Consider the following 15,614-nt stretch of genomic DNA (forward strand, 5'->3'; position numbering starts at 1 on the left):
TCTCTCAATTATGAACAAGGATTTGCCAGATCATAAATTTGCTATGCCAGCAAAAACATGCCTAGACTTTTCCTTTTCTAGTCCAGAAATGCTTTTTCCTTCTAGAAAGAAATGGAAAAACAAAACTGAAGAGGAAAGAAAAATCAGCCCTCCCCTCCACCTCCACACCCTTTCAATCCTTCCAGATCTTCCCATAGGTTGCCACAGAGAGCTGGCTAGTCATTTGTTTTCCTGTAGCAAAACCTTTGAGAAAAGGAGGAAAATAAAGGGAAACAAGGTATTATGTTTTATTTCTATTTTTTTCTGTAAGAAAAAAAATAGTAATGCTAACCATAATAACCTGTTTAATTTACACCATAAGTCTCCATTGAAATGTCCCCAGCTCCGGAACACTTTATCCCGTAGGATCTGCCACTCACATGGCAGAGCCCAGCACTCACGTCAGCAGCTGCATTGTTCCAAACAGCTACAAGTGGCCGCCCATTGTGCTCCACCACTGGAGCTCCCACGTCACGTGGAGACTGGGCGGGCAAGCAAGCGGGGAGGTATGGGCAGTCCACTATCAACATTCATAATGAGCATAATCATCATAATTAGCATTAACGATACTCCTTTTTGGAGCTGAGGAGCCTGAAAGGTCTCTCTCCTTTTTTTTTTTTTTTTTTTTTTTTACTGTACTTAATATGTTGTTTAATATTTCTGGTTCATCAGTATGCAGGTCAGATATTAATGAGTGCTTGCTTGTGCTGTGCTTGCCTCCTCGAGCCTTCCTAGGACTAAATGCTGCATATTGAAGGTTGCATTAATATTATAGCTTGCTTTTTCTTGCCTTAAGAGCCTGAACTGTAGTTTTGGCGGTTACGAGGTCAATATAAGAACAACAACATCGCCAAGTGAAATTTGCTTTCTTCTCATGCATGTCACTGATGAACCAAGAGAGTACATTTATTTATAGTGAAACAGTAGAGTCCCAGAAGATCAAGTGAGATCTTAATGCTGATGTTCTGGAATGAAAACTCCATTGGAAAATAAGGAGCATTGTCCCTTTTTTGGTGACAAGTTGGTCCTACAAGGTCTAAACCCTGACCCTGGTCCTGCAGTGAGCTAGAAGCAGCTCTGTCACCATGTATCTTTGGCTGCTCATATGAGGAGGAGAAGGTGGCTTATGCTCTTTCCCTGCCCCAGATCCTGCCTGCTCCTGATCTAGCTCTTCAGGAGATACCCTGATATTTCCATGGGGGACAGATAGTGTGGGGTCACCTTTTCACTTCCTTAGCAACTACACAGATTTCTCCACCTGGATTAAAGGAAGTGGGAACACAGGAATTCTCTATCTCACGCAGGAAGGCAGAGGAAACCTCAGAGGCAGCTAAGGAGTGTTCATAGTAAGCAGGTCTATATTTGGAGGGTATGCAGAGCATCTTTGCACATGATATCCCCAATTTCTGCACTAGCTATTCACACAAATGTGCAAAGGCATCCAAACCCATGCTTACTTATGTAAGCAGGATGGTGAAGCATTTGATGAAGAAAAGAGACTGCATCGGAGACCTCCAACCCATAAAATAACCCAAACACTCTTTGGGTATGGCACTCTATCCTCAATGCAGACCAAACAGGTTGTATCTATTCCCTCATCGGCCTTGCTGGCTAATCTGGGGACGTTTCCATGCTACCTATATCCTCACATGCCCTATTCAGTTCCCTCTGGCTGATGCCCCACAACCTAGCTTTATTTGAAACCTGAAAGTGCTTTCAAGCAAGCCAGTATGGTTAGAGCAAGGCCACATCCACACAGGAGTCGTCAAGATACATCCCAGTCAGTCCATGCTCATCCCAGTCCATGCTCTGCCCAACTTGGCACTGAGGTTTCAATCCAGGTCTCTTCAGCACTGGGATGCTCCTAAAAGGTAAGGAAAAGATAAATGCAATCAGATATTCATTATTATCCTTCATTTTGTGGACACAGTTTGTTTACTTGCTTTCTTCTCACGATGTTTGCCATGAAAGTCCCCGGTGAAGGTGGCACATGGGGTGCTCCATCTCTGTTTTGATCTGGGAGCTCTTTGCTGTAGGCTCCATAAAGGAGCCTGCAGAGGCGATCCCAGGGGAATGGGGCCTCTCCACAGTAGCAGTGGGGAAGCCGAGTGTATTTCTCCATTGCTGGCTGACGTCTGCAGCTCTCACAGCTCCCGCAGCCATAAACTAGGGCACCAATTACCTGCATTCAGCAGTTCTACCTCTCAGTGGTAACTCTATTTACATTTCTTTTTCCCTCCCCCCCTTAAATTCACCATTTTTCTTTTGCTTTTCTTCTTCTGGGCTATTTCTCTTATTTTCCTCCCTTCCCTGCCACCCAGGCATTATTGCTGACAAAGAATTTCCTCTAAGCGGCCCCACTTTTAGTCACTAATCTCTCCCAGCCACGGGGAGCGGCAGCTTGAGTCAGCACATGAGTTGTGTCCGCTGGGCTCAGGGTAACAACGGGTAATGGGGAGGCTGCGTCACCATCACAGAGAGGGCAATGCCGGGTCACTACTGACTGGAAAGTGGTATCCTTATTCCCAGGCTAATTCCACTGTGTTTTCCACTCCCATTCTTCTCATCCCCAGGTAAACAGGGAGAATAGAAAGCCTCAGCAGGAGCCAGAGAAATGTGATGAGCAAGAAGCAGACCATGCTCGTTTACTTTTTTCAGATGTATGAGGCAAAAATATTGCTAAATAACACATTATATCAGGGATAGATATAACTAGGGAGTGAGCTACTGGGTGATGCTCTCCAGGAGCTTCTTCTTCCCCCTTGAAAGAAGGTTGCACAGTGCTCTATCTCCCTGACACTACTACCCCCAAGCTGGACACAACTGCTCAGAGGTCTATGAGAAGGTGGGTTCATGGAAGTGAGGCTCCAGAGAGTTCAGATGTCTGCACTAGAAAGAAAAAGAATTGATGTGGGAGTCTATAAAACAGGCAATTGGTGAATGTGTAGGTCTGGATCTGTAACCCTTGAGATCTTGTAAGTTTGATGGAGCAGAAGCTGAAGGACCTTCCTAAGGTGCTGTCTGCTCTGAGACAATGTGGATGAGTCAAGGACAGGGAAGGACACAACCTTTAGGACAGAATAAGGAGGATACATCTGGGACAGAGAAATCTTTACCAGTGTGTCCTTGTAGGATTTTGAGGAAACTATTGCTCCTTATGATGGCGAGTCCCATCTAGAAAGGACTTCTGACTTACCCCAGGTCCCTCATATCTGTTCTGCATCAGCAGGACCAAAAAAAACCCAAAATAAATAAATAAATATATATATATATATATCACCAAAACTTGGGTTGCATCCAGGGTTATTTATGCTTGATTTTAGGGAGACACCCATAAGGACGGCAGTCAGATTACCTCAGGAGGGTGCTCAGTCTCTGCCATTAGAGCTTCCAAAAAAAAAATAAGTCCCTCAAAAAGCGATCTGAGGTAGGGCAGCTCCTGCTCCAGGACTGAGGGTCTGGGGTAGGCAGCGCTGCCCTAACTCAATCTTCTCCTCTGCAGACTGCAGGATGCAGTGCGGGGAGGCAGCGGCTTGGCTCCCGGCAGCGGGATCTATCCCTTAGCCTGGTAGGAATGTCGCAATGGAGACAGGGATGGACCTGGGGGAAGAGACGGGAGGATACACGCGGTCGAGCCTCGCTCCTCTGCTCATCGCCGCAGTTTCTCCCCCGCTTGACTCAGACGACTGTGTCACCATCGACCTTCTCCCGAAACCTCCTGCCTACGGCGTGTGGGAAGACACGGGGGGTTTATGCTTCCCACCTCGCACCCCCGTTTTTCTGCCATTTTTTTCCGTGCCCGGGGAGGAAGGGGAGGGAGGGGAACGAGCTCCATATTGAGGGGAACGGAGGTTCGTGCTCATCCCCGCAGCATCCCCGGGGTGCCCTGAGCGATCCCTGGATGAGCCATGGAGGTGGGCGGGTGCGTGGGAGCAGCGGCGAGTGGGCGCAGCGAGCGGGGCAGATGCGCAGCCGGGGAGATGGGATGGATCGCACGCTCCTCCCTTTCCGTCCCGTTCCCGGGAACCGGGAAGCGAGACAGGCGGGCAGTCAGGAGCAGCGGGTGGGAGTGGGGCAGACGACACCCCCGGCACATTGCTAAGATGTGAATGCCACAATGTTCCCTGGTGCCATCCTGAAGGATGGGAGAGGGGAGTTGAATTTCCCCACCTTCCTGCTCCCCGTGCTGATAACCCTCCACCTCAGGAAGGCTCTCTGAAATGATAATTGTGATTAGAGAGCTTTGGAAGGAGGGGAAAACCTGAGATATTATCATTTCTACCCTCACCGCAACATAAGCAGATGTAAAACTTATCCTCTCCATCAACTGCTGGCTCTCCAAAGGTCCCCCAAGATGTTCCCTTCTCCCTCCCCATCCCCAAATTTTGCATGCAGTGGATGTGGAAGGGAAGTCATGTGAGGGCACGACAATCAAGTGGGAAGAACCTGTGTGTCTGCCAGCAGCTGGGCAGACAGTGCATAGAGCATCATCCTCTATCCAAAACCACACCGGGATCTTAAAAGCACTTTAAAAAAAAAAAAAAAAAAAGAGGGACCTGTGTTCTGCCAAAATGGTCTAGGGCTACAGCAATGTGGAAAGCCATGTTAAAAAAATGTCACTAACTAAGACTTTGAAGAAATCACTGGAACTGTGATTTCTTCACATCCAAAGGGACCCTGTGTCAACATAGTCAACTAGCCCTGCCTCTTCTGCAACAGCTTTTCCTTTTTAGAAAGGTCACCAAGCATCCATCAGGCCAGACTGAGCTATAGCCTTGGCAGGATATGCACCCCAGATCCTGAATCCTGTATTTCATGGGAAATCCAATGCCACATCCCTACTTGTAGCACAGGAAGCATAGAGATCCAGTGGGAGTAATTATGTCCACATAGGATACAAGACAGTAGACCAAGAAGAGGTCAGAGTTCTCAGCTTCCAAATGGAGCTCCAAGATCCTAATCTGCCTTGGACAAGGTAATTCTCTTCCCTTACTTGGAGCTTCAGTGAGAAAATGCTGAATTTCTTCCTTTAGGAAGGAACAGGAAAAAAAAAAGGAATAAGAAAATAGGAAAACCTGTTTTTTTTAAATCTTTTTCTCTCTACAAATATCTGTGGAGATGGGCAGTGCCACTTTAAATAGCTAAAATTGCCTCAATTAAATATCTCCACTGTCTTTCCTCGTTCTTTTCTTTCTGGCCCTTTCCTTCCAGGCAGCTGGGACGTATTCTCCAAATACTCTTTAAAACAAAAACAAAACCGCTAGACAGCTAAGACTCATGTAGCTTCAATTAGGGTGTTTTTTTTAGGAATACAAATGAAGCGGATGATGTAAAAAACATGAAAAGACTTGTTATCCTTATCTTCAGCCTTAAGAAAGAGAAGTGTAATCATACTGACCTATAAGGTCTCTAAGGGTTTTATCTTTCTGGGCAGGTTTACTAGAGCTGTGGGAGAAAGGGTTGCGTGGGGTATGCTGATTTCTGTGCCCTCTTTTACACCCAGAAATAGGAGAATGTTTGCCCTGCTTGTCCCCATGATCATCTCAACACTCTCTGGTCCTTTTTATCGACCCCTCAGCTTTGTAAATTCCCCACCAGTCTGTCCGGGGAGAGAAAATTGCTTCCCATCATTCAAATCCAGCAGCTGCCTCATCCCTGTGTCTGACAGCATGATTCACCAGAGTTAAGTAACAAACCATTTACACACTGAAATGCCATCTCTGTCCCAGGAACCATTTTCATGCTTTCAACATGAAGCTGGTTACCGTGTTTTCCAACACTGCTTATCTTATACCCTCTCCTTCACTCTAATTTTCCTCCTAATAATCCATGGAAGCTTTGCAAAACAGAGAAAATTGAAGGAAGATGGGGTTGGGATGCTAGGCAGAGCAGATGCTAGGCAAATATCTCCAAACCCCTCAAAAGCTTTGTTTACTACTACTAATTTTATGAGTTTCTGGGAAACCTCTCAGGGAATCTCACCAAAGCCTGTTTGGCAAGAACAAGTGGACTGATAATGAGAATGCATACCACCTGGTGCCTTTATTATTGGTTTATGTATATACCTACTTATCCCACACACTCTAATGCATCTGTTATTTTTACAAGATTTTTCTTGGTGATATTTTTGTGTCATTTCAACACCTTTTTTTAATTGTTCTTTTCTATTGACATCTATTAGAAAATGTGCTTTCCAAATGCACCTGATTTATCCTCCTGTAAATGAAATTTCATCACAAGATCAGAATCTGGGGAAAGCCGAATGAGCAGTGTGTCTGTGGAGGCAGAGAAGGATCCATGGATATTATTAAACTTGATAAAAAACGCAGGACCTGTATGCTAAACATAACTGTAGAACTGCAATATTGGGTAATTATACAAGCATATTCAAGCTGAATTCACTAAGAATCATGTCTCAGTGCTAGTTTCTGAGCTAGACTCTCCGGCCAATCACTCCTCTGCTGCCTTATCAACCCAAGTCCATACTAGATGTAATCAAGACACAGTTTTTACCCCTGTTTTCTGCACAGCAGTTGGGGTATTTCTGTGAAACCCAGGATCATCAGCCTCAAATATAATCCTCTGCCTGGTTTAGAGCAAGGATTTGATTAACACAATTCTTCAAATCCAAAATCACACCTCTGGTCAGAGCATAATGCATCCAAGCTGTCTCAGGTCTCAGCTCCATATAATACAGCCACTAAACAAACACTAGATTTTTTTTTTTATATATATATATAGCCCAGAAGCCTCTTTCAAACCAATTTTTTTTTTTTGTCTTTCTGACGATAATTTTCACCTGATCCGGATCATTTCTCTTAGGCAGCAGCAGGGCTATATTCTGCATGCTTCTATGTAAGGCACATGTTTCAATCACAGAGATATGGTGCATAAGGACAACAGTGACATTATTCACAGCTTATATTCCTCAGAAGCAAACCTCAAATGGAAATTTTAGATAAAACCTCTAAGACCTTCTGCTGAAGGAAAAGCTAACAAACTTTTAGACATCAGATTGAGGGGGGAGAAGGAAAGGGCTTTGTGATGGGCACCATTTGAACGCTAGGCTTCATTATTTCTGTTCTTCAAAGATATATTTATTTCTCCAGAGTAAAGGTGGAGCTATTTCAGACCATATCTCCCATCCCCGTTAGTATAGATTTCTTCACAGTTACTGAAGTAGGTAGCAAGCACCCATATTCCCCTTAGTGTCATTAGCTCATTCTTTCCCTTGCAGGTTAAATACCATGGAAGATGTGATCTGAAAATGTAGTTATTTTTGCCTACTGGAGCCTAGCAGCTGCTGCAGTTGCATATTTTGTAGATTTTTTTCAAGCAGTCTATTTTTCTAATGGGCTCATTTTGGGGTCTGTCAAGACGCTGGGAAGCTGGAGACAAGCACCTTTCCTGCTGGGAGACCTTAGCAAAACCTCAAGCATCCCTTTTCAGAAACAGGAGTCCCATGTGCTTAATGAGATCGTTTTCAGAAAGCTCTGGAAAAAAAGAGAAAGAAGAGAAAAATAGTGACAGCAAAATAGACATAATCACTAAAAATGCTCTTCAAGTAAACTAGAATCCCACTCAGTGTAATGAAACAGAAAATTTTCAAGAAACCTAAAGGAGGAACATGTGCTTTAATTGACACATCAGAGCCAAGTCGGTGTGTGAAAAGCAATAGCATCTCAACCTTGCAGTTATCTGTTTCTCCCTTTATGCAGACAGATGGGTTAAGAAAGGAGAAATAGGGCAAAATTTGATGAGCGGCTTAGTTTTATGCATAGTGCCAGAAAATCAGCAGTGAAAACCAAGATCTGATCTGATGACTTGATCAGGAAAGGCTGGATCCCTGCATTTACATCTGGTTGACAAATTGATCCCTATTAAAAAATAGTGCACTCAGCAAGGAGTAAGTGAACTCTTGCTCGCCAACAGAGATCAGCTTCTGGCCCTTCCTTTTATGCTCCAGGCATGTCAGCTATGGGCGTAAGCATCTAATGCTCTCTTTCTGCCTCGATGTAATGTGATAAATTTCGAAAGCTGCCTCTGGTTGATGCCAGATGGGTATTTTAAGAGACATGGACAGATAGAGGAAAAGACCACTGAAAGAATGGGAGGAGAGAAAGTGGTGGTAAAGGAGCCCCGCATTTGGCATGGCCAAAGCCTCAAGCTTTGGTATAGGAGTGGTAGTTGGGTTGTTGGCATGAATCAATGTCTCCAGAACACTTCTTCCCTGTCGCTTCTGCCAGAGTGGTGTTACAGGTAATTCTTTCCTGGCATCTCAGGAAGCCAAGGAATGAGGACATAGAGAGGTACAGGGAAGTTCTACACAAGAATATCTAGCCCAATATCCAGTAGTCAAAATATTCCATGAGTAATGCCTACAAATGAGTATAAAACCAGCAAAGATGCATATATCTCCACCAGGAATATCCTCAGATATACTCACAATCTCCAGAAATCTGTGGTTTGGGTACTTCATGAGCTAAAGCCATTATTTTCACATTTACATGCGAGTTTCTCCTTCCATTAATTTTCTTGATTATCTTTTGGACTCTAGTACACTTTGGGAACCTGCAAGATCCTTCATCAAGGAGTTCTGCAGATTATCCAGATGTTGTGTGAAGAATCATCTTTTCCATTCTTCTGAGCTTGATGTTTGCTCATTTCTACTGATATCTCTCAGTCCTGCATAGGAAGAGTCAGTTAGCAATTGGCCCTTAACATCTAGTCCCTAGACCCTACAGTAGCTTTACTTTTTTTCCTTTTTTTCTCTAGACTGACCATGACGTATGTGGTCATCCCCAGTAAGAAAGTGACTGTATTGAACATTTAACTTATAAGGTTCTTTCTGAGAGGGAGACTCCATAACCACAGGCAGAAACCAAGATATGAAGGAAACATTTTTTTTTTTTTTCTTTTTTACCATGGAAATGAGGAAAGGTAAGACACAACAAGAAGAAATCTTTAAAAACTGTCAGCATTACTTTCCTCCCTATTTTACTCATAGACCTTCAGCTGTGATGTTAGACCATTTGAACGATCCAACCTCCTAGCAAGTCAGCTTCTGAAATTTCCAACTTAACTACAGTATTCCACTTCCTTCCAGGCTTGTTCTTGATCAGGTCCTTCACTTCAGCATTTCTTCCAGGGCTGCTAGCATTTGCAAAGTGTTAGCACAGCTCATCGTATGGCAGGAATTCTATATCCAGCTGGAGCCTGAGTACTTCCAGTGAGGCAGGATGGGCTGTCAGATATCACAACTTCCATGCTGGAATCTTTTCTCCCTTTCTGTGGAAAGCTGCTGAGAAATAGAAGTGATTTGGTGTCTGCAATCACTTTCCTTGGCAAGGAGGGAAGCTGGTGAAGCATAAATAGGTCACCTGAAAAGGCAGAGAGATCTTCTATACCAGCTGCTCTGGAAGGTCTCACTCTTCCTGCCAAAGGCATCTGACTCGCATTTGCTCAGAGCTGACAGGGTCTGGAAGTAAAGTTTCTATAGAGAGACAACTTAGTTCAACCTCTGAGAAAGCCTTCCTGAAGAGATGTTACAGCGGAAAATATGTCTGCTAGAATTATTGCAGTCTTGTATATTTATCCATTGCTGCTACCCTTTCTCAAAGATCTCCAAATACTGTTGACTCTGTTGATCTCTTGTAATTAATGCCTATGCTAGATGTTTAAACATAGGCTTAAAAACCAACAGCAGGTTGTTAGTTCCTGAAGAACTATGTGGAGATGTTCCCTCTGACTTCCAATGGACTGCAGATAGTAACCACACTCATATACCTTCCCAGTGCATTTTCCAGAGATAGGGTACCAACATAGATGGACCATTAGTCTGACCTAGAATGCACATCTTACATTCTTCATTCTCTGTCCTGCTGCCATTTGAGAGGGCTGAGAGTATTCAAGACATCATCATAAGGTTGGGAGTTATGACACAGAACATGAAGGAAGTCTATATCCCTCTGGAGTAGGAGCTGTGAGCAGCTGGAATAGACTCAGGCATCATGAACATCTCTGCATATCTATGCTCACGTTACTTGAATTGAGTTCCTGTGCTGAATGGAACTAACTCACTATTTCTGGTTAGGTTCTTGGTTGCAGTTTATCCTACTGCGCATCCTACTTTGACACATATCAATATAAATATTTTCATAAGGGTAACAAACTGATAGGGAAACATATTTTGTCAATAATCAAGTAACTGGTGTATGAAATTTTAACAGTGATTTTTTTTCTCTCAGATGAAAAAAAAAATGAGAAAATAGAAGGTTCATTTAGACCAGATTTCTGCCTTCCAAAAATAAACAGCAATGAGTTGTAGGGGAACAATAATAATGAAGAAAATTGTGTAATGATAGTCATTCTGCAGTATCCTTCCACTTTAGGATATCATGTATAACAGTTTCTGGAATTTCATTTTTTCTTCTCTAATTGTCTCTAAATCCCTGTGTAGACTACTTGTTCCTACCCTTACACCATGGGCTGCCCCTATATGGATCACACAGGAAATCAGAGCTGTGATCTCAAAAAAGGAAGAACTTCATATCTTTTATTCTGGTTCATTGCTGACCTTGGATGTGCCTAAAATGTGTCTGTTTCCAGTTTGAAGAGCCTCAATAAGTCAATATTTTGCATGCAGAAAAATGTTCCCAGATCTCTGGATGTAGATACCTGCAGCTAAACTGAGACTTTATGTCCAAACTGCCTGGACTGCAGTGTGCCAAAATTTAAATTCTAATGACTTTGGGCTACACCTGGGGCTCATTTTGCTATGAAAACAAGGCATAACCAGATGCATGCTCACAGTGTTTTGCCTTCAGTTTAAGAACAGTTAAATGTTGTGACCATGCTGGACATCTCTGAACACATCTCTCGGCATGATTTTAGGATAGGGTAACTTGTGTCCTCTCGTGTGATTTTAGTACCATAATAGAGAGTTTTGTGCAAAGATTTGCCATTAGTGTCACTGAGCAGGTTGTTGACAAACCAGTTGTATTTGCTGGTGCAGATATTTGACTTGGTGTCTTGATCCATGGGGACCACTGCCATCCTTACTTCAAACAAGTTTAGTGGAAACTCCCACATTCAAGATGAGTTTGTAGAACAGAGTCTCATAGTAGGTTAATACACAGAGAACCCACAGTCAGGTAAGAAGACACCCTGATCTGAAAGTGGTCAAAAGGTGGGATTTTTTCTGAGGAGAGTATAATCTCTTTCAGCCTTTCCAACCACAAGTACCCGTGCAGATCGGATCAGCCGGCAGTCATCCACCCCAACAGCCGGAGCTGCAGCCCACACTGACTGACACCACTTAGGAGACGCAGGAACCTGCTTAGGCTGTGCTGAAAGATCAGCCAGATAACAAGGTGGGAAATCCTCAGCAGGAGGTTAAAGACATATTTTTAATATTTTATATATATATTTTTAATATTTTATATATATATTACAAAAGCAAGTGCAAGCAAAAAAAACCCCAAACCTTACTCTGCAAAAAAGGTAATGACCATTGGAGCATGGTCAGGTCTCTTAGGACTGATGGGAATGTTCCTACAGGTAGCAAGGAATCTGTATTACACCAGGTGTTATTACATATGCAGAGTTTTCTTGGTTGTGTTTGTATGGGCCAAGACAGAAGCTTTTAGAAGACCTCAGATTTCCAATCTTCACTCACCGAGAATTGGGATTACTACTATGTCAAAACAACTACTCTAAAAGAAGGAAACAGGACGAGAAAAGCCTGTGCCCAAGTGTTTCCTTTCCATTTTTCTGATGGTCTTTATGAAAGTTTGCATTCCCATAAGTGTTTTTTTTCCCCCCATTGCTTCTTTTTTTTTATGTTTTTGTAGTATCCACTGTAAAATACAGGCTATTTGGCCTTCACCTCTGCTTTGCCTCCTGCTCTGTCAACGATCTGAGAAGAAATCAATTTTTGTCTTCATGCATCAGTTTCTCCCATCAGTAAATGAGGCAAAACAATCCAGGTTTGCTTTTGAGAGTTCTCTGAGATGCCCCAAACTGAGCTATCCATGACAGAGAGAAAGGCAGAGAGAGCAAAGAGAGAATAAAAGACATTCCCAGATCTGAAGATTAATTTTCTAAATTATATGGCAACTACAAGATGAAAAAATAAAGGATTATTATTTGCGTGCCAGGGGAGCAATAATCCTATGATTACTGCTCCAGACGTAAAGACAATACAAGGCAGTTTGTGCTGCAGTGCAGAGCTCTTGGAGGCGTAGCAATGTTGTCTTATGAACCATGCAGCAGTCCAGGACCGAGCATCCTTCATGGCATCCACACATTCCTAGAAAATCAAGCACATAGTCAGCTTTTCCAAAACCTAGACATTGAACCCAAATTTGAATCTTGAACTGTGGTTTGATCCTCATCATGCCAAAACAACACAAAACCAAAATATACCCTCCTTCAGATTGCTTTCATTGGGCAGGACCTGGTCTGAACTCTCAGAACTAAAACTGGAAATAGCAAAATGCTTTTTTAGACCCAGCTCTACAGGCCAGCATGCCAGAGATATTGAAGTAAATAAATGGCTAAAATCCATTTGAAAGTTCTGGGCTTTAGTATCTACAGCAGATTAATTAATTTTGATTTACATTGTTATTTGGTCCACTGCTTATTTATTACGCATCCTCTATTTTCAGTCTGAATAATGAAGCTTTGTTTTATTTGTGGCTGCAGGGTGCTAGAGGAGGGAAAGGAGAGGACGTGAAGCACTGCTCATTACAAGCTACAGTAAGCTATTTAAATATGCAAATTGTATTCAAAAAAATGACCTGAGAAAGAGGGTTGTGGAGCTCCTGCAGTTCTTTAGGAGATATGGAGGTTTTCATTTCCAGTCCTAAGGTAGGATTTTATCTGGGGAAGAGTGAACCCTCTTCTATCACCCAGGAGGTGACAGATGGGTGAGAGTTTGGTAACCCATGAAAAAAGATAGGTGGATTTGAATTTGCTCCCCAAAATGATCATACTGCACAGAAAATACCCTTTGGTGAAGCTCTCTGAATTCAGAAAAATAATTAAAAATGTTAAATGTTAACAATGCTAATAAGAAAAAAAGGTAAGAAAATCCAAAGCAGGAATGATTTTGGTGGCTATATTGCTTGTAAGGGTTTAGACTACCTTTAAATCCTGTTTTCAACTGTCATGTCTTATGCCACAAAGGCTGAAATCTTCTTTTTATTTTTGGCTTCCTGTCTATGGAACCTCAACTGCATCCTATAATCCCTCATTACAGGCACTTGGAAAGGTTTACAAGAACGTCTATCCTGCTGAGTCTTGCTATAGGGAAAAAAAGAAAAAGGGGAAATAAAAAAGGAATAAAAAAGAAAAAGACAAAAACACTAAGAAATAAAAAAGCAGAGCTGGGAACATGGCAAGTCCCATACAAGCAGAAAATAAATACAGAAAATAGCAAATGTATGCCAAAAAAAAAGAAAAAGAACAAAAGTCTCCCAAAAGAGTGTGTCTTGGTCAGGAGATGCTGGATGGGAACATTGGAGAAGTCAATGCAGGGCTCCTTCTTTCACCCTGATATGAGGAAACTCCTCGAGTCATTTTGAGTCAATGTCTCTGCCTCCAATATTTTCATGCCAGCCTGGTTACGTGGGTGAGTCTCTGCTCTAGTTTTCAAGCAGAAGTTCTTACAAATTGACAGAGGAGGCTGTGGCACCTCCGCAGGAGGAGCAGGAGAGAGAGCAGTAGGGAGGAGGGGGAGGAATGAAATGGGCTTTTCAAAACCTGTAAAATTAGCATAGAAAACGGCAGCAGCTTTTCTTACCTCGGACCGAGTGAGCAGCAGCATGGTTGCCTGCTGATTTTAAAGCCACCCCATTAAAGATCTTGATGGGTGGCCACAAATGTGCTGGATTGTCTGTTGCTGGAGGGAAAGCAGATTTGTGGCGACAGTGGCAGCTCCAAAGCTTTTTAGAAGCAGGGTTCAGAATTCACCCTGTTTTTCAGGCTTCATGGTCATCACCTCCAGCTTTGAAAATTTAAGTTCCTGGATTAAAAAACTCATTTTTTCTTCCTCCCTTCATCTCTCAGTATAATCATTGCAACAGATCAGCATTTTTGCTATTTTAGTGCTTCCCTAAGGGTTGACATTTTAGCTCAGGGTTTGGACATACGGTCTGCACTCCCCACTAAACAAGCAACTGGTTTTATGCTGAAAAGGTGCTTCAGAAGCAAATTTGAGGTGACTGCACATAGCCCTTGGCCCCACGGTGTCCTTAGCCAATACAAGTTACTTTGCACTTGCTTCAGTGCAGCTACACAGGCTGCATTTGGGCAGCCAAAAAGATGAGGAAGCTTCTCTTCCCTCCAGTCTGCTCAGTAGTGGCTAACAGAGAATTAGCAATGTAGGAAAGCTTTTTTTTTTTTTTTTTTTTCCTGTCATCTCTGTAAGGATTCTTGCGTTGGTGCGTGACAGGGGAAACAAAGTGACACACAGCAGGGCTGCTGGCACTTGGAAATACTCTTGGAGATGCACTCTAGGACCTTCCCAAAGGCTTTCCAGCTTGTGCATGTGACATGAAACACATGCACAGGGAAGCAGATGCTAGCATTCCCCTGGGAACCTGCAAGACCCAGAGCTACGAGAAGTGCGTGAAGGGAGCAGTGACCTTCCCAGGTGGGATGAACACATGTCCTTGCGGGGAGGTTGAACATAGGCAGGGCAAACAAATGACACGGGAACTTTCATCAGAAGGAGGCAGGATGACACAGATACCTCAGCCCCTGCAGATGTGCATGCAATAACTCCAATAGTTATGGGGGACAGCGTTTGGGGATTTCTCCCACTCCAGGGATAGCTGCTTTCTAGTTACTAGCTGAAACCTGTCAAGTCCTTGACAGGTCGAGCAATGTTTGCAAATGGAGAAGAGTGATTTCTTCAGGAATATTCAACAGACTGATGGCAGAGCTAAACTGGACCCATCTTCCCATCTGGACCGTGCCCTCTATACCACATTGATGAGGGTGCTAAAACATCCCCCGTGAGCTCCCCGCCTCCTCCGTGCTATACCCACCCAGACCAGGCTCATTCTAGAAAGTCTTGCTCTCAAAATGTCACCGCAGAATGATCAGGATCCCCCGTTTCCCTCCCACATCCGCCGGGGAGTGCTGGCTTTCCCCTCCAGGTGAACTTCTCCCCCTCCTTCTTCACTGCTCTGGCTGGCTCCTCTCGTGTGTGGGTGGTTGCAGCCTGGTGCTGATGGGCCAGCAAAGGAGGGGGTGGGCAGCACAGACAGCGAGCAAGTTGGTGCTTGGGAAACGTGTTACTAGTTATTCCTGTACTGTACCTTGCTAACGGTGCTCCTGGAGACCATGACATCCCTCCTGTGGCCACCTCCCCCACACCTTTGCTAGTGTATTTCAGTTAAACAGAGGATGGGAAAATAGAGCTGGGAAAGGGGTAAAGAAAAAGATTCCAATGTGAAGTTGAAGGAAAGCTGAAAAATGAGATTTTTGATATTTTTGATATTTTGATTTTTGATAACTATGTTCCCTTCACTAGTTTAAACCCATCCCTCTAAAGCTGTATTCTACCT

The sequence above is a fragment of the Nothoprocta perdicaria genome, unplaced genomic scaffold (assembly GCF_003342845.1).
Source record: "Nothoprocta perdicaria isolate Ctin4 unplaced genomic scaffold, notPer1 scaffold_48, whole genome shotgun sequence".
NCBI classification, from domain to species: Eukaryota; Metazoa; Chordata; class Aves; order Tinamiformes; family Tinamidae; genus Nothoprocta; species Nothoprocta perdicaria.